Source organism: Lepisma saccharinum, chromosome 1 (genome assembly GCF_977018435.1).
Source record: "Lepisma saccharinum chromosome 1, izLepSacc3.1, whole genome shotgun sequence".
NCBI classification, from domain to species: domain Eukaryota; kingdom Metazoa; phylum Arthropoda; class Insecta; order Zygentoma; family Lepismatidae; genus Lepisma; species Lepisma saccharinum.
The window spans coordinates 90,192,602-90,219,405 of NC_139229.1; the positions used below are offsets into that span (position 1 = coordinate 90,192,602).

Sequence of the window (26,804 nt, forward strand, 5' to 3'; positions counted from 1 at the left end):
GTGTGTGTGTGTGTGTGTGTTTACAGGATGTTTCAAAAGTCATGTAACTACAACTTTGATCCCATACAACGAGAAAACTGTTAGTTCTGCTTTATGAAGCCTCCTCCTTTGATATACTGTATATTTCCTTATTTTCAATTGCCAGTGTGCTCTATACATTTGTTTTTGTAATTAGTAATAATGATGCAGATCACATTTAATATTTTCCCCATAATCTCCACTTGAAGAAAGAGAAATATAGAAAAATTATGGTCAAGCCTGCAATTAGAAGTGACTGTGGACGTAGAATATACATCTTACAATTTCCATAGTATTATAGGTGATCAGAGTTATACAGGATGAGGCAGTCAAACGGAAAGATTAAAAAAATTCACAAAAATAGAGAGAGCAAATATTATTCATTTTTTGAACATGAATGTATTATACATGAGTGGAAATTACTAGTGTGCCTCAAAAATGTTCATTTTTTAAATATGGTTTCAGTAAGATGGCGTCCTTGGTGTTGCACACATTGTCGGAGTCTCGGAGTAAATCCGCCCATGACGTTATGCTGACATATGTGTAACCTTTTTCCTGTCTGTCCTCGATGACTATGACCCAGATAAAGAAACACTCTTCCAGCAAGATGGTGCAACTAGCCATAGTACCAGAGTGTCTATGGATGTGCTTAGACTCGCATTTCCTGGTCGTGTCATCAGCATATTCGGCGATATTCCGTGGCCTGCCCGTTCACCCGACTTGTCGGCTCCTTTTGGGTTACCTCAAATCCAAAGTATTCAAGGACAACCCTCCAAGAACCAGGGATGATTTGAAGTAGCGAATTTGAGAAGAGATCCACAACATTCCGTTGGAGATGCTACGGAACGTCGTGGGCGGATTTACTCCGACAGTGTGTGCAACAACACCATGGACGCCATATTACTGACACCATATTCAAAAAATGAACATTTTTCAGGTACACTAGTAATTTCCACTAATGTACCATACATTCATGTTCAAAAAATAAATAATAATTGCTCTCTTATTTATTGTGAGTTTTTTAAATCTTCCCGTTTGACTGCCTCACCCTGTAGCTGCATGACTGTTTGAAACACTCTCTCGATATTTGATCTATCTCTGCATAAAGTTCCGAAATATATATATCTTTGTTGTCTAATAGAATCACATTAAAAAAAATCGCAGGCAGCAATAGTAGCGTGATCAAGTCTCGAAAATCAGAAAACATCGACGATGGGACTCGATGTACTGACCACTCTGATCCTTCATGTTTCACCATGAAGTATAGTTTATTTTAGAAAGGAAACTGATAGTTCTGATTACAGGTATTTCTCATCGATATATATATGCAATAAAAAGTGTAATATAATGCTAGTGTTGACATATTTGTATTTTTCCCATATTACGTAACTTGTCCACCACTTTAAGCTAATCGCGGCGATGAGCATAGATGAGGATGAGATGAAATTAATGGAGGCCATGCCGAGACTCTAACGTGAAACATCGTTGCGTTGATCGAGCTCAGCAATAAGTAGCAGTAACTATTGTTTCTCGTTGTAATAATATTTTACTACATTGATAGGAACGCTTAATTTATGAATTCAGGGATCTTAAGTTCTAATCCTGGGTAAGTCATACATATTAGGGTGGAGCAAATTAAAATGGAACAGGGACCACAGAAAGAAATCAACAAAGTTTAATTCAAACTTGCAACGTCCCCCGGTTGGACATCAGTCATCACAAAGTTAGTCCGCTACTCCTTTAGTCGGGAACATGAGAATCTGCAAATCAACAGGGCTTGCTGGGTAGAAAAGAAACACAACACTGTTTTCAAAGTTAAAACGCAGTTTTATAAACTCGTATATTTCATAATCACTTACCAGTACAACACTAGAACATTCAATACTAACGTTGGGCAATTCACTCACATATAACGAAAGTCAAAGAACATAATTAATTTCTTACTTTCAACTTATCGGCAAGAAGAAAACTCGAAAACCAAAAACTATACTTCAATTCTCCCCGTTTCCAAGTTCTTATTATTCCTCACCTTCAATTGTTTTTCAAACTCAGTCTGTCGTCAGGTGAGAAACATTCAGGTTAGTTCACTTCCTCGGCTGAGATTAGAAAGTGACGTCAACACGAACAGATTTTGACGTATTTATAAACATATATAAAAGTTGCAACTACAACTGTATCAGTCTAAGTATAATTATCTGTGACAACTTGAACATTATTTGATATAACAAACATTTTAAAAATCTTAACTTCTTATAAATATAAAATCTTAAACTCTCAGGTTCGTTACAATTGCCCCTCGTCTGGGGAAAATTTTTGAAGAAATTGTAATTTACAAGTTCTGAAAAAATTTTGAGTATATAAAGAACATTAAAATATAGAGTTTATCTGCACAATTGAATGACTCAATCTTGGCTTCTCTTCATTTGACAAGAGCTCAGAAGGGACGTAGTTTACAGTATCCAAAACAGAATGTAATCTAGGATAGTTAATCAGCCAATAAGCAGTGAATTCAGGCAATGATTGATTCCATATATTTATTTTCTTCTCCAGAAAGACTTTGTAGAAAACTGTATAGGTTTCGATAAGCAATGAACTGAATCAGTACTTTTCCATAGCACTTCAAACTCAACACTCTTCTTGCTTCTGTGCTTCTAGAATAATGCCTTTAAATTCCACACCAGCAATATAATAACTCCTGCTTATAGGAATCAATCCAAATATTTACTATATGAACCTTCTCTGAGAGGTCTACGGATTTATACATCCCGATTCTATCCTCATCTTGGACCTTTCGGATGTACCGCACTAAATATATATCTGGAAAATCCTCCTTCATTTGAACAGGAGTGGTAACAAACAACACATCAACTGCCTTTTTCTTAATACTTATTTCTGTCTGGTGCAGTTTTTATAAAAAGCGTTCGCCAGAGGATGTCAGAACCAAAACCTTCTTAAATGAATACTTTAGTGCTAAAATTCATGCCACTAATATCATGTTCTACTTGTCTACCACCCAGCACTATCTTCTTAAGGCTTCCGGAAAATCTATACCAGTTTTGTATTCGGAACCTTTTGCACTTGACTGCCAGAAAATACATTTTCGGTCAGCAAAAAATAATCTACGTATAATTCTTGTATTTTTCGTTCCTTCGAGTTTACTTGCCTAAACGAAGAGGAGGCACTTAGAATAGGTCGACGTTTGTTTGACATGATTGAGATCGCTGGTTGTGCAGAAACTCTCTGGTAGTCTTCACTGCTTCTTCCCGCTCTGAGGCAACGTCATGTCTTGGTGAGAAGGAACCACAATTGTCACCTCTACGTGGTGGAGAGTACCGTCTGAGCGGACTACGACTACGTCGTTCTTCGTAACGCCATCTGTCTGGAGAATTCTGCTCTTGTTCTGGACGAGGCCTGTAGAAATGTCGCTGTCTTTGGTTTTGATCTTGGTTGAAACCTCTCCTGCCTAATCCTCTGTTGAATCTTCGAGGTCGTGAGAAATTTCCTCCTCGACTCTCTGAATTCATCTGGATATTCCGGATCTTAAAACTTTTATTCCCTGCAGCATCTTTATTCTTAGAGTCTTCTTTATTCTTCCAGGCATCAGGGTCATCATAAATATCGAAGTCCTTCAAGAAATGTGTCAATTCATCCACACTTCGTGGAGCGTGCGCCAGACAAAGATTCCGAATGCGATACGGCAACTGTCCAATGATCAAATTAAGAACTTCGCTCTCATTAAAATTGTCAGCTAGGTTTCTGTACGCAGCGTAGACACTCCAGGCAAAACTCTCCAAGTTGTCGTGGACCAGGCGAGAATACCTTCGGTTCCTCACAGCCGCTAGTTGTCTTTGTTTTGCCTTTTCTGATGCAAATTCATCCTTAAAGCGTGCGCAGAAATCAGCATAATTCACAAAGTTGTGCATATTACCAGCTAACCAATGCTCAGCCTTGCCGGTGAAAACCCGAGGTAATAATTCCAATCTATAGTGCTCTGGCACTTGCATTAAGTCGAAACTGACATTTAATTCACGCAGATATCTTTCGGCAGATTGAGCTTCGATATCGCCTTTAAACTTAGGAATGTTCGCGATATCAGCCATTCTGGGCATCTTAAACTCTGTTCTTCGTCGAGGAGAAAAACTGTCATTACTATCCTTTTCTCTAGGCCTCTTGCATCTATCAGAAGTTGTGGTATTACCGGGGAAGAAAGGGTTTGGAAGTACAACTGGAGGTTCATAGGAAGTAGATTCTGGGTTCAGTCCTCGGATTGGATCAGGCAGTATATCGGAAGAGGTTACTGGTCGAATCTGTAAATTATGGATCTTTTCCTGCAGTTCACTGACCCTACTTATAATTGTAACTGTCTGTTCCTGAATTTCTTGGCGAAGAGATACTTCCATCTTTTTAGCCTTCTCATGTAGAAAATTAACCTTTTCTCCAGCTTCCTTTATTTCAACTTTCTGTTCTTGCACTATATTTTCTATGAGTTCTGTTCGTTCACCAAAGGTTTTTAGTGCTACATTAATAGACTCTACAGAACTCTTTAATTCTTGAACTCTCTCTGGAGGGTCACATTCAGATTCTCTTCCAGACTGGACAATTTCAAGGCAGGTTTCCATATTCTTCTTCAATTGATCCTGTTCCTTCTCTATCCGTCCTTGCCGAACTGTTAAGAACTCTAGCTGCTCTTCCACAATTTCCTTTACCCTTTCGTCCACCTTTTCAGTGACTTTACTACTAAGCTTTTCTATCTCTCCTCTGATGCTCTGTACCTGTTCAAGTTTATGTTGAGAGAATAGAGCCTGTAGCTCTGACCTTAGTTTTATATCTTCCTGTATCCTCCTTTCTTCCTGGTTTTCAATCAATGCACGGAAAATATCTAAGTCTTCTTTTCTCTTTCTCTCTTCCTCCTCTTTCTCTTTCCTTTTCTTTTCTTCTTCCTCTTCTTTTTCCTTTTTTCCCCTTTCCTCTTCCTCCTCTTTCTCTTTCCTTCTCTTTTCTTCTTCCTCTTCTTTTTCCTTCTTTCTCCTTTCCTCTTCCTCTTCTTTCTCTTTCCTTCTCTTTTCTTCTATAGACTCAACCATGAGTTTAAAATCCATCATCTCCTTCTTTCGAACTTTCTCTATCTGAGCCATCTCTTTCTTACGCTGTTTCTCCTCCTCTATTCTTTCCTTCTGTCTCCGCTCCTCATCCTTCTGTCTACGCTCCTCATCCTTCTGTCTACGCTCTTCATCCTCCTTTTCTTTCTGTTTTCGCTCTGCTTTATCTTTCATCAACCAATCAAGTAGCCAGTGATCTGATGAGGGTTTGGTAGGAACGCTCAGTTCTGGTTCTGGTGCTGACAAGCATGATGTGCATCGCATCTCTTTATTTGATGCCAACGTTACTTCCTGCCCATCACAACTACTATGAAACCTCTGCAAACATTGGCAACACTGGAAGAATTCCCTGTCATTGGTGAGATCATCACAGCATCCAAACTTGGTTTCTGCATCCATTGTCGTTCTTCCTCTGCTTCGCAGATTCATTCCTGTCGCGTCTTTCTCCATTCTACTACACCGTCTATGACTCTTACCAGTTAATACCTTCACTTCACTATCACACTTTTACCTTCGTGAATTCCAAGGACTTTCAATATCACCTTCGTGAATTCTATGCACGAGCACTTTCAGTATTCACTAAATCGGGTATTACGTTTTAATTGCTGAAATAACTTTGCACTCAAGCCCCACGATTGTACCAAAATAACTATGCACTCGAGCCCCGCGTTGGTGTGCCAAAATAACTATGCAACGTCCCCCGGTTGGACACCAGTCATCACAAAGTTAGTCCGCTACTCCTTTAGTCGGGAACATGAGAATCTGCAAATCAACAGGGCTTGCTGGGTAGAAAAGAAACACAACACTGTTTTCAAAGTTAAAACGCAGTTTTATAAACTCGTATATTTCATAATCACTTACCAGTACAACACTAGAACATTCAATACTAACGTTGGGCAATTCACTCACATATAACGAAAGTCAAAGAACATAATTAATTTCTTACTTTCAACTTATCGGCAAGAAGAAAACTCGAAAACCAAAAACTATACTTCAATTCTCCCCGTTTCCAAGTTCTTATTATTCCTCACCTTCAATTGTTTTTCAAACTCAGTCTGTCGTCAGGTGAGAAACATTCAGGTTAGTTCACTTCCTCGGCTGAGATTAGAAAGTGACGTCAACACGAACAGATTTTGACGTATTTATAAACATATATAAAAGTTGCAACTACAACTGTATCAGTCTAAGTATAATTATCTGTGACAACTTGAACATTATTTGATATAACAAACATTTTAAAAATCTTAACTTCTTATAAATATAAAATCTTAAACTCTCAGGTTCGTTACAAACTTAACCTCCAAAGTTACACAAGCACTTGTCCCATTGTTTCACCAAGCGGTGAATACCCTGCTCGTACAACTCCTTTGGCCGAGATTGGAACCAGTTGCGAACATTGTCCATGACGTCATTGTCCGAATGGAAACGCCGACCCTTAAATGCTTTTTTTAACGGACCAAAGATATGGAAGTCGCATGGCGATAGATCAGGGCTATACGGTAGGTGTTCCAACACTGTCTATCAAAACGACGCCAACGTGTTCTTTGTAACAGCTGACGTATGTGGCCACGCGTTGTCATGCAGCAAAAGCACTCCAGAGGACAACAAGCCGGGCCGTTTGGTCCTGATTGCTGCGCGCAAACGGTGGAGGGTACTGAAGTTCAGGAACTCAAGGAGAAGGGGTCCTTCATTCTCGAAAAAACATCCCGGTGGAGGCACATAGTGGTTCGGATCCCACTTTAAACTGTAACTCCAGTCCCCGATTAGCCTTACTGTGCATAAAATGGACTTAAAACACCAACTCAATCAATCAATCAAAAAACATGTCAGCATCACTTTACCCTACTTTGCACCATCTTGGACTTCTTCGGCGGTGGAAAGCTCTGTTCCGTACATCCACTGTTCCGTTTTCATTTGATCCACCCTCATATTTCATGAATTCATAATTCATCCTAATAGGCACACTAGAAGAACTATTGATTATATTACTCTGTACATGTAACGGTGTATTCTTCAATAAATATCTTTAATTCTATCTATTAGCCGGCTAGAATTGAACTTTCCTTGTCGTTAATGATGGAAATGTTCTTTTCTCTACTAAATGTGTTTTCAGATTGTACATCATGAATTATATTCATTTTGAAAGAACACTCAGTTCAATTTTTCGATAGACAAATATTAAAAATACAGTGTAAAAAAAAGGCAATTTGCAGCGTCCTCTGTATTTTTTTTTTTAAGTTTCACATTTTAATCCCATGCTTAAGTATACGTTGCCTTTTTATTTTTACTATATTTCATGATGCATTAGCTTTGGATCTACAGGTCGATACAGAATTTTCATGCCCTATAAATCCTAAAACATATATCCAATATTACTTTATCTGACCAGGGATACTGGTATTGTATATCTGAAAATACATATTTCTGGGCTATAGATACACGTTATTAGTTTCTTTTTTTTAAATATAAAGTACCTCACTTCCAACATAGAATTAAATAAAAGCGTCAACGTATTGAATACTACTGCTATAATATCAATAATAATAATTGAATTGTAATACTTCCATCAAAATTATGATCCAAGCATTAATCTACCCAATTTCGATTATTGTCGACCATCGCAATAGCTCAGTAAAAACATTCAAATGGTGCAAAATGCGTCTATCAGATACATTTTACAATTAAAAAGGTCTAAGCCGGCCCCCGTGCCGGAGTGGTTAGCACATCGCGCTACGACGCCAGGGGTCCCAGGTTCGAAACCCGGCCTGGGCATGGATGTTTGTGAGTGTCCATTCGCCAATTTCATCATATCATCACTCATCCCCATCTTCGCAAATTAGCCAAAAGTGGCACAAAAAGCGATGTAAAATAAAGCAAATCAATCAATCAATCAATAAAAAGGTCTGATCATATTATTCCATTATATGAAAATAATAATTAGGTTCTTGCCATGGCAAATAGAAGAAAGCTGCACTATCTGTTTCATCCTCAGGTAAACTGCAGTTACTGTTTAAAAGAAATGCATCCTTCTCACAGGATATCCAAGAATATGTTACCCGTAAGCGGAACAATTTCGACTTACCCCATCATTTAACCACTGCCTTCAAACCATCTTTCTCCTTTTCGGCTCCCAAAGCATGGAATACATTGCCTGCGAACATCGCGTGCATAAATAAATCCTGTATGTTTCAGAGGTAAAGTTAAAGATCTTCTGTTATTGGAACAATGGCAGAGTCGTTGCACATACTGGAGGTATCAAGCCACTCACTATGTAGCATTGTATGATATTATTATTATTATTATTATTATTATTATTACTGTAAGATAAAGGTAAACGTCCCCGTGCATATGGCACCATGCCATGAAGGCACATTTAGGGGATGTGGGAGAGGTCCCCACACATTCTCGATCTAGAACATTTTGGAGATGATGTGATTAGCACCATGCTCCGGCCGCCTTTACCCCCGCACGGTTGCCCCCCAGGTAACCATTGATTTGAGGCCTCGTGAGCCCCAGAGCTGCTTTATGCGGGGACAAGGCCGGAAAAATTCCGACCTTAGAACACCAACTTCGGGAATCGAACCCGGGTCTCCCATGTGGTAGTCAGACACCCTACCGACTTTTTAGAATTTTTAATTTTTTTTTTTTTAATTTTTAAAATAAATATCCCTGTGCGGAAATATCCTCCAACTAACATCCACGTCCTAACCAGGATTGGAATATCCGGGACACCTGGCGTCGTAGCGGCGCACAGAGGCCGACAAACTAGACCACTGCGGCTCATATTATTACTGCAATCATTATTATTCTTGTCTTTTGTATTTGCAATTCATATTTGTGTATTCATTTAATTTTGTGAATTACTTTCAGGTGTATATGTGTGTGTTATTTCACTTCTCCATAGCTTATCCTATATATTAACATTACATTGACGGGACTTCACCCGTTTAAAGAAAATATTTTATTATTATTATCAAGGCCCGAATTTTATGACATGTCATCTTTTTTTCCTTATGTAGTATGCATTGCTCATCAGTATAAAAATTCTGAATACTTATCTCTGATTATAAAAATGTGAATTTTATTAAGCATTTTTTCGTCATATTTCTATTTTTTAAGTTTTAGTCCATTTTTAAAGTTTTCGGTCATTTTTCTACCATTTTTTCAAGTTCTACGCCATTTTTCGGTCATTTTTTACGTTTTACTTCTATTTCTGGTCATTTTTTTACGTAGTTGCAAAAAAAATGTAATTGCATTACCTTTCACCCTCTCATTTTTAGCCAGGAATTGACATTTATCGCCTTCATGTCTGTAACAATTAAAACAAAAATTCTATCGCCACGCGATTGTAGGAACGAAGCCTCTCGACATTACCTACTGCAATAATTTTGAATAAGTTAAAATATTTACAGACTTTTATACTTAACATTACATACACCTGGAAATTTCAGTTCTAGTGTTACAGAAATAAGAACTATGCCGTGCTAACTGTTATTCCCTGAGTTTTTTTAGGTCATTTTATAGATCTTTTGTGCAGTTGCATCATGTGAACTGTGTTTGTACAAAATTTCGGTAGATGGTAGACTGTTGGAAAATATTATGTTATGGTCCATTAAAGTTCTTAGAAAAGTGATTTAAGTAAACGTTACTTCTAGGTTTTTTTCTCAAATTAAGTTGTTTTAAAGTTGCTGTAAGTTTTAAGATTTACTGTCATGTCTGGCATTGCAAGGGTTCTCGTTTTCAGACTTAACTTAATTGGTTTACCACTTAGCTTTTACTTCTAGTACAATTATAATTATTCGATTAATATTTTACTTTCGTGACTACAGTTGTAATTACTCAATACTTTTTTCAAAGGAAAAGATCCAAATTAATAGAAGAATGCCAGTATAACTAAATAATAATAATACGTTTTACATTATCATAATGCAACAAAGTACATTGTGTCTGAAATTGATGCATGTATTTATGAATCGTTTGCTCCATGTGTGTATCTACATTCCTGAGACGAGTGTAGTTTCATATACGTTGAACTGTATTATTGTTAACGGAATTTTGAAGTGGCAAATGCTCCTTCCCCACAGAGATACTATAAGTAAACAAAATCATGTATCAGAACCAATGTGTGATTTATTTAAGAACAAATATTTCAGTCAAATTTCGCGCCTCTGTATTCGACCGTAGTGGAGCTACAAAATGGCAACTGAAAGACGAGCATCAAAATTTGGTGTAAGTCCAATTTATGCACAGATAGGCTAGTCCGGACTGGACATACAGTTTAAAGTGGGGGACATCATAACATGACTGTATAGTCCATTTTGTATCTTTCTCTTTCAATTGATTCCTAGAGATTTCTTAGGAGCTACTGAAATAGATCAATATTCTAATCCCGTCCTAACGTCAGTGCGCCATCAGCAACTTTCAGTAAAGAAAAATACTTTAACGTTTACTTCAAACCTTGAGGTCTCGATTTCTTCTTTGTATCAATGAGGTCAAAAGGGTTGCTTGTAGGAGGGAACCTAGCGTCCTGATTGGACCAGTTCTCTCTGATCTTGAAGCAAATGATGATGAGGGATACATAACATCCTGCTCTCTGATTGGTGGATCCTCTCTGGTCACTCAAATAATGTCTACACTCTGTTTGTGGAATCTGTGGAGTAAGGCCGCGCCTAATGGAAGAGAAGGAGAGAAAGCGAGCTAATAGCTGAACTCACTTCCCATCTCACGCGTTCATTGATCGAGCCCTATCGAGTCGCTACTTTAACAGAGACTTGTTTCCGTTCGCTCGCTCTGGAGATTTCCGGGACAGTACAGAAGCCAATTGCACATCTTCGAAATTGTGAAGATAGGATTTCGGCTATGTAAGGCCTGCACAACAGGGCGTATTTATGAAACAGCGCTCTCGTATGAACGTGTAGAGCGAGCAGCGGTACTGGAGCGTTGCTAGATGGGCGGGAAGGAGGCTTCGTCGGTCGCGTCCATGCAATGTGCAGGAGGAAAGTTCCTCCCGGGTGGACCCGGTGGGCTAGTGGTAGGGTCGTCGCCTTGTAATCAAGGGTTCCCGGGTTCGATACCCGGTGGAGGCACATAGTGGTTCGGATCCCACTTTAAACTGTAGGTTCAGTCCCGATTAGCCTTTCTTTGCATAAAGTGGACTTAAAACACCAACTCAACAATAACATTATGCAGTGCTTACGCTGGTGTTAATCAAGGGTTGATTGATTAGATTTTTTTAAATGTTATGTCACTTTTCCGACACCCACGAAGACCACTCCTGTCCAGGCCCGAATCGAACCTGGAACCCCTGGCGTCGTAACGCTGTGCGCTAACCACTCCGCCACGTAGGTCGGCTTGTTAACACACCGCGCTACGACGCTTGGTTCGAATCCTGTCCTGGGCTTGGATGTTCTTTGTGAGTGTACCTTCTTCATATCACTCATCTACATCCTCGCCATTACCAAAAAGTAAAAGCGAAGTAAAATAAACTAAATCTATCATCGGGTTCTGGGTTGTATCCACTGGCTAATCCCGATTTGATTACATGAGCTTAGGCTTAAAAGAATCTTTGACGACACAGAAATTTGTATGCTTAATATTTGTAAATGTGCTGTAAACGTAAAGTGCTTCTTTCTGCAGAATTTCTTTGCTGTTCCGAGCAAAACTTACACACATACACACACACACAACTACAGTACTGAATATCTTGCTCATTGCATTTACTTCGCCCGGTCTATTACTCAAAACCCAAGGCCAGGGACGGCGCTACCACCCAAAACTGGCTTCAGCCCCCCCCCCTGTTCCCCCCTTAGATTTTTGTAGTACGGTAGATGCATTTTGACCGAAAACTTGAGATGTTTAAGTCTACATTTTTCATTCTAAAAATTTAATGGGGGCAAGTACAATGTTCAAGTACATTTTCTAGTTTGGTTAGATCGCAAGGTTACGATGCGTTCTAAAATAAAAGGAGGGGGTAGATGCAGATATGCCTGGATAACCGTGGCTACTTTCCACTGACCATTTGATACGAAATCGGTTTCCTGCCTCATAGGTGGACGACGTATTCAGTGGCTGTGAGATTGTGGCATATTAAACGTGCACATTATTAGGATAATAATATTAGCCTCCGTAAATCGTATTGCTATATTTCGGAATATGTCTAACAGATGTTAAAAATTAATTTTTATAAGTAGGACCACGTTCAACATCTAAAGAGCCGTCAAGTTTTTTCTGTTTGTTAGTTCCTCATTCGAGTACCAACAATTGTACGAGTGTTATAGATGTTCTCTCATTGTTTTCATCGTTATATCTATTCTTATCGTTTCAAATATTCAAGAGGGATAAATACGACGTTATGAAATCAAAGAGTACACAAAGTAACTAATTCTTAAATGTTAAGAATTGGAAAGATTATAATTTTACCTCGCCGCCTTAGTTATCTAGCAGAAATACTGCTGCCTTGAAATTAAGGGGTTCCGGGTTCTATCCCCGGTGGAAGCACATACCTTTAAGTGGCTCGGATTCCACTATAAGCTGTAGGTCTCGTCCCAATTAGGTTCTGTGTATATAGTGGATCTTAATACAAATCCAATCAAGTAAACATTCTTGCATACGATGCAAAAATCAGCACGCTTGGGCAATTTCATTCTTCGCAGGCCTAAGCTTACATGCAAATTAATTGTGATGTTAGAAAATAATTTCTGTAGTACCGTCAAAGTGGTAAAATTTGATTCCGTGCAGAAGAATCAATCTTTGAAGCACATCTCATAAAACTATTGATCCAATTCTGATCAATATTCAGAGCATAATATATTCGGAAATAAAATTAATCTTCAGCAGTTACTTCCCTAACCAAAATGCCAGTGCAAGAGTTGCAACTATATATATTCATTTATTTTATGTCAATATATTTGTCTCGTAGAGGAGGTAGATTTGTAGTGAAATATTTTTGTTCTTTGAGAGTGGCACGTCCTAAGTGGACAATATATCTCACATCCTCCCCAATTTTTGCCGTAAGTTCTGAATTCCAGTCGTTGAACAAGAAACGGAAGATATTTCATCATGGAAGAGAAAGTGATATCATTAATACACTTGCTATTGAAGGGTGTTTCTTGCTTATTTGATGCCTAATCTATTGAGTTAGTGCCACTTTTCTGAAGCACAAAAAGCTGCAATCTTTATACGCTCCGTACTGTTGTGATTTGTACAGTTAGAGTCATGGCACACTATGAGGCATAAAAAAGCCAAAATATAGACTTTCGGCAGCTGCTTGCAATGATTGGAACATTCAAAATTGCGAGCTTTATAAGCTTTGTGTTATTGAAATGTTCATACCCCCCATCAACGATTGCTTGCGACAAACCATCAAAATCGAGTTGGTGACGAGGTTGAGTGCTCTGTTTGTTCTGTCCTTTGAAGAGCTTGCAAAATCTTTGGATTTAAAAGATGTTATGGCTGCTCATAAAAACAGATATATCTTATCGTAGTTTCTTGCTGCGGCTCATTTTCTCATTTTAGAAAAACGTTAGTCACACTGTTTGCATAGACATAGTGTTATGTGTAGTATTTATACGTATATCCAGCGAGTTGATAATAAGTGTAGTTTCTATGGTGTATTTTGTACTCTTCACGCGAATAGTAAGTCTCTTATATTATTCCACTCAATAATGGCTTAGGTAAAGAGACAATATAATTATTGCATTTTATTTGACATAAAAGATTCGTGCTTAAAAGTACTCTTGTACGTGATGGAAGAAAATGCATCATCTCATTGATTTATCTTGAGTTCTGATTGTAAAATATGCCAGCGGTAAAATTATATCCTAGTAAAGTATTAAGTAAATACCTTTTAGCCAGTATTCGTAGCCCCCCCCATTTACTTATTTAAGGCTGACGCCGACACTGCCCAAGGCAGGTGGCTTTGCGCATTGTTCACTAAAGTAGAGCGAGATATTTACGATGCGAGTTTATCTTCTCGCGACAACCAACACATGTTTATAGCAGCCATAACAGGTCGTCTGGAATTTAGAGGTTCCTTGTAATTGGATATCTTTACAGCCTTGCAATGCGAGGCGCGCAGGTGGTTTGTAGCACCCTTGCAAAGTTTTTCAGTGTACTCGATGTTACATAGATTGCCCTTTCCTCTACACTATCAGCTGCACTAAGAGCCTTTCAGTCTAAGCTGTCAGTGACGTAAGCAACATTAACTTGAGCAGCTAAAACAGCCGAATTTGGTAGTAAAATTTCATAACTTTCCTTGATGAAAGTACATATGCTTCCAGGAAGAAGCACAGAAAGATCTCTCCTAGAAAATATTGTCCACAACTTGTCACTCACGTTTTCCGAATCGTGGAGGATTAATATTTGAAATTAGGCTATTTGCAAATGTTATGACCAGTGACAATGTGTCTGGACTACGCACGAAATTCTTAGTAATTCTATCAGATATATCTCTTTGACTCGTCCTCACTCATCAGCATCTCCCTTCAGACTAAGCAAAGCGACAGCGTAAGGCTATGAACTGGATAGTAGTGCAAGAGATTGATTTTATGCCTTCTCTGGGACCCGGTTCCTGCCTAACCTATTCACATGTTTATTTCTGTGTGAAAAATTATTTTCTGCTATTACTTGCTTACTTGAGTAGGTTAGGCATGCCAGATTTTGCGTTCTTAGCGTCCCCATTTGTTATTTGGTGCTTCGATAGGATGGACTCGGGTTCTACGCGTGTCTCGAGGCTCCTGATACGTAATGCATAAATGTGCAGAACTCAAGCAAATGATGCTCCAAGTAAAGAGCTCCAATGATGATATCATGTGCGAGATGGGGCAATTATCTGCCACGGTGAATAGACTGGTTGGTAGGATAGACAGGATTGAAGCAGAAGCACACCAAATTAAGGACGATGTTGGAGAGCTTCAATCCTACGTGAGGACTCTCGAGGACCACCTAGATGACCTCGAGAACAGATCCAGGAGGTAGAATTTGGTCTTCCACGGCGTCGAAGAAAAAGCCCAGGAAACTTGGGACGAGTCGGCAGAGGCAGTACAAAGGATCATCGAAGGGACTCTCCACCGGACTCCATCCAAAGGACCCATCGCACGGGCCGTGCCCGATCAGGAAAACCGCGTCCCATTGTTTGCAAGTTTTTTTACGTGACACTACTAAATAGGAGGTGCTAAAGAATAGCAGCAAGCTTAGAGGCACTGATATCTTCGTAATGCAAGACTACTCGTTCGCGGTGAGGCAACAGAGGCAAAGGTTGAAGAAACACCTTTTTGAAGCACGTCAGCAGGGCTGTAAAGCGCACTTACAGTACAAGTATTTGAACATTGATGGACGAAAATACACGATATGGGACTTAGAGGAAAGTAGTGGTATTTACCATATTACTGGGACGAGAAAGTACGAGGTCTTGCCTGTACTAAAATTAGGCTAAGATGCCTATAAAAGCTTATTGCTCAAGTGTCCTCCTCTATCAAATTTAAGATTTTTGTACAAGAAAAGTTTTGAGAAAGTATGACCCCCCCCTCTTTTTAGATTGATTTGGCTACACCTGTATCTGTCAGATTGTTATTCATAAGCTTGTTAAAAATATGTCCCTCTTGATACTGTTTTGGCTTTACTTAAAACTAATACAATAAGCTCATAAGAGCTTTTTGATTATACAGTAGTACACTGTAATATAATCTTAAATACTTGTTTAAAATATTTTTGTATTATTATGTTAATATGTTGACTTGTAATATTCTGAATATTTTAATTTAGGACCAGGCTCAATTGATATATCTAATATTAAGATCATGTAATATGCAGAGGTTATCTAGAATTGCTCTGTTTGGTTTTGCGTGAGTATTTTTATTTCTTGAGTCTCTCAGTTTGGTAGATACAGCAGCGCGTAGATATTTTTATCTTGAGTGCATTTTAATATTACCTACACTGGTCTGTTACTTGCTTAGCCACTACTCTGTAGATATTTTTATCTTCATTTCATTTTAATATTACCTACACTGGTCTGTTACTTGCTTAGCCACTACTCTGTAGATATTTTTATCTTGAGTGCATTTTAATATTACCTACACTGGCCTGTCACTTGCTTAGCCACTACTCTGTAGATATTTTTATCTTGAGTGCATTTTAATATTACCTACACTGGTCTGTTACTTGCTTAGCCACTACTCTGTAGATATTTTTATCTTGAGTGCATTTTAATATTACCTACACTGGCCTGTCACTTGCTTTTAGTTTAGCTATTTGTTTTTACAACCTGTTATTTATTAAGTATAGAATTTTGATTTGAACCCCAAAAAATCTGATATAATAAACCTAGGATAAAAAAATACCCACACACTAAATATATACAATAAGTATACAAAACATATTGCTAAACCCAATTGATATTTTATATTAAATATAGAGTTTTAATTTAAACCCCAAGAAATCTTTTATAATAAACTAATAATAAAAAATATTAACATATTAAAAATACAAAGCATATTATTGAACACAATTAATATTTTATATTAAATATAGAATTTTTAATTTGAACCCCAAAATGCCAAATCAAAAATATTGTAATCAATGCAAAAAAAATATATCTAGCTCTAATTGGGCTAAACACCAAAAGAATTGTGATCCAGAAAAATGTAGAACACTTACAAAAATATGCCCAAAATGCCATAAAAAATATAACATAGAATATTTTACATATAAACATAAAAATACTTGTTATGTACAGCCTTCTACATCTTCATCTGGTCTAAAAAGGAAACTTGAAACATCTAATAATACTAGATCAGCAAAGCAGTTCTGCTATGCACCTATTCATAGCAGTTTTAATAACCAATTAAAAGATTACTGTTTTATATCAGAGCCAAAATGTGATATTAAGAATTTTTTAAACAATATAAATCCTGATATGCAAGCTATTCTAAATGTACAAAATGGCTCTTATAAGATGTCTTTCAAATTATTTACACAATATAAAAAATCAAATGGCGCAAAATTTACACAGCCTCACATAACAGAAACTGTAACTGTATACTCAAATACAAATTTAGACAAAATAATAAGCAGGTTGATAGAGCAATTGATTATTAAACACTCTGAATTTGCTGCTAAAGAATCAGGATGGAGCCTATGTGGATCTCCACACAAGTTATATATTAATATTTCTGAATTTAACCCATTACAAGGTTCTACATATTTGCCATTACCTGCCAATATCAAAAACAAAAAAGCCGTGGTTAACATAGAAAATAATGATCAGAAATGCTTTCTGTGGTGTATTTTAGCTGCTTTGTTTCCAGTTTTAAATCATCCAGAGAGAATAAGTTATTATAAACAACATGAACATAATTTTGATAATGCAATGGAGGGCTTAGAATATCCAATGTCTATTCAGAATATTGATAAATTTGAAAAAAAGGACAGAGATATCAATGGTAAAGCATTATCTATTAATGTATTTATTTGTTCCACTGGCCGTGGCAATTGCTTGATAGAACCTCTCAGAATTAGTACACTTGATGATGATTTTGCTATTCCAATTGATTTGCTTTTAATTGAAGGAGATGGCACATACCATTACACTTTGATACATAATCTTGAAGCTTTAGTAAGAAAACAACTAGACAAATCTAATAGAATATTCAAGTTGTGCCGAAGATGTTTAACTGTATTTGATGGTCAAAAAATGGTAAATGGGGTTCGTGAAAGGAATGCAGAAATTGCTAAAAACAAGTTAGTTGAACATTTAAAATACTGTGGCAACCAATAACCTGTTCATATGGTTATGCCTAAGCCAAATGAAAATGCCAAATTCAAAAAATTTGAAGCCTTGTTGGAACACCCAGCATATATAGTTTGTGATTTTGAGTCAAACCTGAAACCTCTTGCATTCTGTAGCCCAGATCCTGAGGAATCTTCAATTACATCATATCAATTACATGAACCTTCTAGTTTTTGTTATATAGTTATACAAAATGGTGTTGCTAGTAAACCACACTTATACATGGGACCAAATGCCATCAAAGAATTTGCACATAAAATAGAAAATGAGTGTTATTACATAGCATCTAATATCTTATTAAAATCAAAACCTATGATGCCTTTAACAAAAGATCAGATTGAAGATTTTAAGAATGCAGAAAAATGCCCGATATGTGATTTTAAATTTTCAAATACAAATATCAAGGTAAAACACCATTCTCATACAGATGGTAAATTCTTAATGGCTCTGTGTAATAGTTGTAATATTAAGATCCAGAGACCAAAATTTGTCCCAATATTTTGCCATGGTGCATCTAATTATGATTTTCATCATCTGATCAGGTACGAGGGGTTTGACAAGCAGAATTTAAATATTTTTGCAGAAAATGATGAGAAATATATATCTATTAGCAAAATAATTAAAGTTAATGGTGTTCCTATTCACTTAAGATTTCTTGATTCATACAGAATTTTGTCGGCTAGCTTGGCTACTCTGGCCAGTCAATTATCTGATGACCAATTTAAAATTACATGTGATATGTTTCCAAATCAGGACTTGAAATTAATTAGGCGAAAAGGTGTATACACATATGATTATGTTACAGATTTTTCTAAATTTGATGAGTACTCTGAAGCATTCTACAGTAAACTCAAGGCATCCGAAATCACTGATGAAGATTATCACCATGCCAAGTTAATGTGGGACAATTTAAAATGCCAGACGCTTGGTGATTATCATAAGGCATATTTAAAACTTGATGTGACTCTCTTAGCCGATATACTTCAGGCATTTAGAAAATCTTCAATAGAAAATTATAAGCTGGATCCAATTTATTTTTATAGTGCTTCAGGTCTAGCATGGCCTGCAATATTTTTAAACACTAAAATGGAGTTGAATCTAATCCAAGATCAGGATATGTATCTATTTATGGAACAATGTATACGAGGAGGCATGGTGCAATGTTCTCAAAGATATGCTAGAGCCAACAACAAATATATTCCTGATTATGATCCAGCACTGCCATCAAATTTTATACTTTATGTGGATGCCAATAGCTTGTATGGTCATGCTATGATGGATAAATTACCATATGCAGAGCTTGAATGGGTGGAAGATTTTAATATTGAGGATCTTCAGGATTTTGATGATAATGATTATGGTTTATTCTTAGAGGTTGATCTGACAATTCCAGATAATTTACACAATAAGTTTTCTGATCTGCCCCCAATTCCTGAGGTTAAGTGTTCACCTGGTTCTAAACAAAAGAAATTAATGATGACTCTAGAGCCAAAACAAGATTATGTAATATATTACAAAAACTTGCAGTTTCTGATGCATCATGGTGTTCAAGTTACCAAAGTTGGCAAAGTTTTGAGGTTCAGGCACTCGAGATGGTTAAAGTCATATATTGATACGAACACCGAGCTTCGAACACTTGCAGTGAGCCAATTTGATAAAACCTTGTTTAAATTAATGGTTAATTCGGTATATGGCAAAACTATAGAAAATGTTAGAAAGCATACTGATGTTAAATTAGTTACCGACCCTAGCCGGAGCAAAAAATTGGTGGCAAAGCCGAATTTTAATTATAGAAGAATTTATGATGAGAATATGGCACTTTTTAATATGAAAAAAACAAAAATTAAGTTTGATAAACCTATTTATGTAGGGGCGGTGATATTAGAATTAGCCAAAGTACATATGTTAAAACTTTATTATGATGTGTTGAAACCTTTTTATGGTAATAGTATAAAATTAATGTACATGGACACAGATAGTTTTATTCTTGATATTCAAACAGAAGATGTTTATAAAGATATATCACATCCTGAATTAATTAAATATTTTGATACTAGTGAACATTCAAAAATTCAACCCCACAATAAAAAGGTGCCTGGTAAGTTAAAAGATGAGACACGAGACACTTGGCGATGTTATTGTAAAATTTGCCGGGTTAAGGGCCAAGATGTATAGTTTTAAAACATGTAGTGGTGGTGTTACTAAAAAAGCCAAGGGTATTAGTAGAGTAACTGTAGACAAAGAGCTTGAATTTAAAGACTATGAAGATTGTCTCAAATCAGATAGGTTAATCAGAACATCAGAATGTAGAATCCAGAGTGTGGATCATTTGTTGACCACAAATGTTGTAAGAAAAGTGGCTCTGGACCCACATGACGATAAGAGATGCATTTTATCATGTTGTGTATATACTCTACCATGGGGTCATTGTGACTTGAGAAGTGATAAACAATGTCCAATCACAGAGCATAATTTAAAATAAATAAACATGCCGATGAACTTATTTGGATTTAAAAAACAAGATATTATGGACTTGCCGACACCAGCCCCCTCTCCTGATATAAAATCTAAATTAAGTGGTTTCTTAATTATTCATCTGAACAGCATACGTACAGATGTTGATGATAAAACAGGTAAAACATTATATATATTTAATAATAATTTAAATTATTACCAATTACCTATAGGTGGTCAATTACAATTTATTACAACTCCCGAGGGTGATGTTAAGGTTTCAGTAGGGAGAAATATTTATAGAATTAAGCACTCAAACATGATTTCTGGCACTGTATATACTGTCTCTGCCAGTGACTGTTTATATATTGAGGTCCCGGGATATTATGACAAACTTATACCTTTTTTTATAGAATTAAGAATTAGATATTTTATAATAAATAACCACTAAATCAAAAAAAATAAAAATGCCTAATTATATATTTGGCCATACAAGGCGCGAAGATCACAGTGATGAGATTCTGATGCTTGATGTCAGAGTTAAAAAATTAAGAAGTGATTTACAAGCTCTACAAACTACACTCAATGCCAGTCTTCAACTAGAAATTACAAATTTACAATCACAATGCATGGACCCTCTTCTTAAAATTGACTCAGAACTCAAATTATTGCTTCAAAAATATACTGACTTGGCAACATTGGATAATTTTCAAAATTTAGAGGAGGCTGTAGCGACTCTTCAAACCAAATTAAAGACTCAGGATACCAACTCTGAGCAATTAAAACAGCAACTAGAAGAGCAGATTGGTAGTGTTCAGACACAGCTCCAAACAATTGTCAAAAGCATAAAGTCACAAGAAGATTTTGATCTAGTAATTTCCACTCTAAAAGAACAAATTCAATCACTACAGATTCCTAATCTAGACCCCTTGAACAATGCCATAGCCGACGTTAAAGAAAAAATTGAGACACTTGAAAATTTTATGAACAACTTGCCACCTTCTGATGCTCTGAGTGCTATAACTCGCAGTGTAGCTAACATCAAACTGCAACTTGAAACATATGAAGATTTTGGAAAAATTCAGAGTACCATAACTCACCTTGAGGGTACCATAGCAGCAGTACAAAGTGATCTGACAAATGTACAAGAATCTCTAGAATCTCGATTGCCTGGTATTGTAGACATCCTTGTCAGTGTCCAGCAACAGATCACCAAACTTTAAAACCTCAACACTGAATCTGAGCTATCTCATTTTCATCAATTGATCGATGATATCCAAACAAAACTTGAAATTTTACAACAATCGACACCTACTCAGACAGACATAAACCTGCTTCAAGATGCTATGCGTAGTGTGGCTGACGCTAGTGAATTAAATGATGTGAAATTGGCACTTGAATCTTTGCAGAATACTGTCGCCAATCTGCCTACATCACAGGAACTTAAAAAATATTAAAAGAGCGGTGAATCGCATACTAAAATCAGAAGATATCAAAAATATCCAGACAGAGATCAAACACCTTAATCAGGCAGTGGCCACTCTACCAACCAATCAACATATTAATGAACTCCATGCTTTGTTTGAGGATATTAGAAGACAAGTTCATGATCTTACAACTCAAAATTCAAAATTGGTGATTGTTGAAAATCTACAGCAAATTGTAGCCAACATCAAGCAACAGCTAGGGACCATGGAATCCAACCAAGCAAATGCTCTGTCTGTTTTTACCACCCAGCTTCAAGAAATTGTGCAACAATACAAAAAACTTGCTGTAGACATAAAAATTAAACCAGGTCACGATGAGATTGTTAGGACTATCAATGAGCACCTTGAATCTGTAACAAGTAGATTGCTTACAGCAGAAAAAGAAATAACTGGTCTAATCGAAAATCCTAAGCATACAGTAATTCTTGAAATGTACAGTATCCCCAACAAAGAATATGATTCACCATTTACACCAGGTGGCAAAATATATATGCTCTCCCCTGCACAATTTTATTACCAGTTTTTTGTTAGAGGCACACTCAGACCAATCAAGATCAAATATTGGCTACAACCACAGGCACACCACTATCCTACTTTATCAATAACAAATGTTGACAACAAACCAAAGGTCACCAGTGTAGAGTTAGAGGATTTTACAGACCCCAATACATTAGAGACAGCTTATGTTGAAGATGATGGTTCTCTGGAATTTCATATACAAATAGGAGACAAATTATATTTAGAAAATCCTGTGGTATCTGCTGCTGAACACCCTATAGTTGCAATATTCTTATTTACATACTATGTCTAGACAAATTATTGTTGATGAATTACACAGACCAGCTAGACGTAACTATAAGCGACTGCCAGTAGTTACAAAAGGCATAGATGATTTATGGCAGTGTGACTTGGTGGAAATGGCGCCTCATGGGGGACAGCTGAAAAACTTAGACAAAATCAACAAAGGTTACAAATATATACTTACTGTCATAGATACATTTTCAAAATTTGCCTGGGCTTTGCCGCTAAAATCTAAGACTGGAAAATGTGTTACAGAAGCCTTCAGGACAATTATTAATCAGAGTGGAAGATCACCGCGCTATCTACAAACAGATAATGGCAAAGAATTCTATAATTTGGTGTTCCAACAATTTATTAAAAGCCGGTCAATAAAAAATTACTCAAGTTACAGTGATCTCAAAGCCTCTATTGTGGAAAAATTTAACAGAACTCTAAAAAATCATATGTATAAACAATTTACCCTTCAAGGTAATTATAAATGGCTTACTATCCTACCAGAACTTTTAGATAGATATAATAATTCAGTTCACACTACAATCAACATGAAACCCTCTGAGGTAACTTCATCTAATGAGCAGAAATTGATCAGTACTGTTTACTATCCTAGATACCAACCAACAACAAAAAGGCTAAATACAAGGTTGGTGATCAAGTAAGAATTAGCAAATATAAGCACTTATTCAAAATAGGTTTTACAAGAAACTGGAGTACCGAATTATTTACAGTGGTTCAAGTTAAACCTGGGACCCGTAACACATATATAATAAAAGATCACCGAGGTGAAATTCTCAAAGGCAGGTTTTATGAAGAAGAACTTAACAAAACTAAACAGCCGGACACATATCTTATAGAAAAAGTTATTCGCAAAAAAGGCAACAAAATACTGGTCAAATGGCTAGGTCTCCCAGAACACAGCTGGATCGAGGCAGACAAAGTGATAATATAAACACCTGGGATGTTATAAAGAGACTACCAGATCCTGAACAGCAAACTAAGAAAAATGGTAATTTGCTACCTGATAATATTAGATGTCTTATTGTTGGGCCATCGGCTTGTGGTAAAACTACACTAATGATTGATAATTTTATATTGGCACCCAACTGGTTAGACTGGAAAAACAGGCACTTGTATGTCTTCTCTAAAAGTTTAGAACAATTAAAATATCAGCAACTGATGAATCTATGTGATGGACTGGATATAGCCACTTTTGAATCGGATCTTAAGCCACTCGATGACTGTCTCGATAACTCTGTTGTTGTATTTGATGATATTATACTGGAAAACCAAAACAAGGTTAGAAATTTTTTTACACAGGGGCGACATAAAAACATAGATTGCTTCTACCTGGCACAGACTTTTTCTAAAATACCAAAACGATTGATAAGAGACAACAGCAATTTTATATGTGTGTTTCATCAAGACCATACCAACCTCAAACACATACATGATGAATATGTAGGTGGGGACTTGAGCTACAATGATTTTTCTAAGTTTTGCAGTAGGTGCTGGAACCAGGACAGCTACGGGTTTGTCACAATTGATATAACAAGGAAACCTAATAATGGTAAATATAGAAATAAAATTAACAATTTTCTAGATATTAAAACATATATAAATAACCATGAAAAGACCAATTATTGATGATCTTAAATTAAGAGATTATCTTGTAAAAAGATTTAAGGGATGGAAATCAGAAAACCGAGGTATTTATGAACAACACAAGCGCACAGAACAGCCTATTATTGATGCTATTAGTCAATTAGGTAAAAATATTAAAACTCTTACAGAGCAGAATCAAAATTTGATAACAGAGCTTGTGCCGGTAGCTGCTAGGAACATATTAGATTATCCAATCACCCCACTTTCTAGTATTCATACACCTAGTCCTGTTGCTCCTCGAAGAATTGAAGCTACTCAGGATCCTATTGAATTGGGTCTTCTTGCTCAAAAATATTTAAGCACACCTAAAGACAACAAAGATGAGGTCTTTGGCTTATATGCTGACACAGGGCGTGATGGTAGCATCATACATAGAATTGGCAATTTTAGAGTAACATTTATGGGATATGATCTGATTGTATATTCAGAATCTCATCTTGGAGAAAGAGGTGCTTTTGTTAAGTATCCTGGCACACCTGGATTGTGGGAACTGATGACTCGTAAGAGACCTGGCAGCTATACAGATCAAGACTATGAGCACTACAAAGAAATATTAATAAAATCAGATGCTCTATACCAGAACAATGATCCCACACAAAAAAGAGTCAAGTCTGGCAGTGGAGCAAAATACAACAATTTAATCAAGCCCATATGGTCACAGATCAAGACAGGTAGTGGGATCAAACAGTACAACACTCTGCCTAAAGAATTTGTCTGGGTTGACGATGTCAGGAAACTTGTAGATAGGTTGCTGGTGATAGCTGGGGGAGAAAATGCTGGTAACCACAATTTTTACAATGAAAAGGTTGGAATTATGGACATGATAAGCACCAAATTGTCTAATTTTATAGTGAATGACACTAAGGGCATTGGATATCTTATAAAAATTATTAATACTCTACCCCCCAAATTTTGGAATATCTCTGAGGGTCGAGGGCTGGTTAATGACATTATAAACAAGTTGCCGTTTGAGCTACACATACCAGGCTATCAGTATTGTGGTCCCGGTACAAAATTGGACCATAGATTAAACAGAGGTGACCCTGGTGTTAATCCCCTAGATGCTGCTTGTAGAGACCATGACATATTATACAACACACATACCGATCTTGACCAGCGACATGTGGCAGACAAAAAATTAGAAGAGGCTGCATTTGGTAGATTTGTAAGCAAAGATGCTTCTTTGGGTGAGAGAATTGCAGCATTGGGGACCACCATAGCCATCAACACCAAACAAAAACTGGGGTGGGGGTTGTAAAAAATTTAATAAATTAGATACAATTTAATTGAACTAGTTAATCCCAGAATATGTATATAATAAACCAACAATGAAAGCCAAGGGTGTTATGTATCAAATACCTTATGCAGGTCTTAAAAATCTTAGAACTATTGATAGTCTTCTAACCAAAAAGCAGCCCAAGAAGAAAAGTTCTTGTCTTGCCAAGGGACATGGTATGAAATTATTACTTAGTACCCCCAATTAAAAAAATTACAGCAATCTAGAAAAAAATCACATATAGGTGGTTTCATATTTAGTATCCCAGCTATTTTAGCAGCACTCGGTGCTGTTGGCAGCTTAGCTGGGGATCAGCTGCTATAGCAAAAACAGTAATAGATGCCAAGAAGAATAAGGCAGAATTAGATGAACAAAAGCGCCATAATCTGGCTATGGAAAAACAAGGCAAAGGTCTTAAGAAAGTTATGAATAAGTTTAAAAAAACAAGAGCCGCTTGCCAACCAAGATATTGAAGCTTTAATCAAGCCACTGGGCATCAAACATTTTAGAGGTGTGTACATGTCTGATTCTTTACCAGAACAACCATTCAAAAAAGAGTGTGGCATAGTTAATTTGGATAAGTACAAAAATCAGGGCACTCACTGGATCTGTTATTTTAAATATTTAAAAGATGAGGCATTTGTGTTTGATTCATTTGGAGGTGTTCCACCTGAGAATTTAGTAAAATATCTAGAATCAACTAATCTTTATTACAATAATGCCCGTATTCAAAACTTCAAAGATGTTAATTGTGGACATCTGTGTTTATCTGTTCTTAGATATCTGTCTCAAATAAATAAACCATCAATTGAAAATTTTCAAAAAGCTTTGTGGTATCTAAAACATCATGGGAGTATTCCATCTTATCAGCCAAAATTCAATATTGAAACTCAGATTACATGATGATATAGTATATCCCAAAACAATTGCTCTTAGAGCATTTTATGGCATGTACTTGATCCCCAATATTACACACCACAACAACAAGATTGCAGTTGGTGACCAAAAAATTGTCATCACTCCAGGCCAGTATAATCTGTCTACTCTAAATGCTCAGTTACCCAGAGGTATAGTGTTAACTCAAAATTCTGTCACTCACAGAGTAGAGATTGTGTCTGCTACAAAAACTGTAGATCTGGGTACTATAGGAGAACTATTAGGATTCGAGAACAACACAAAACTTGAACCAGCCATTAAACACACTGCTATTAATATATCTAAATTCT

The 26,804-nt window shown here is 36.7% G+C and overlaps 1 protein-coding gene across 1 annotated transcript in view; it reads right to left on the minus strand.

Annotated features, from left to right (window-relative positions):
• LOC145984240 (prolactin-releasing peptide receptor-like) overlaps nt 1-26,804 on the minus strand; it is a 482,759-nt gene that overhangs the window by 317,155 nt on the left and 138,800 nt on the right. The window lies entirely within an intron of this gene.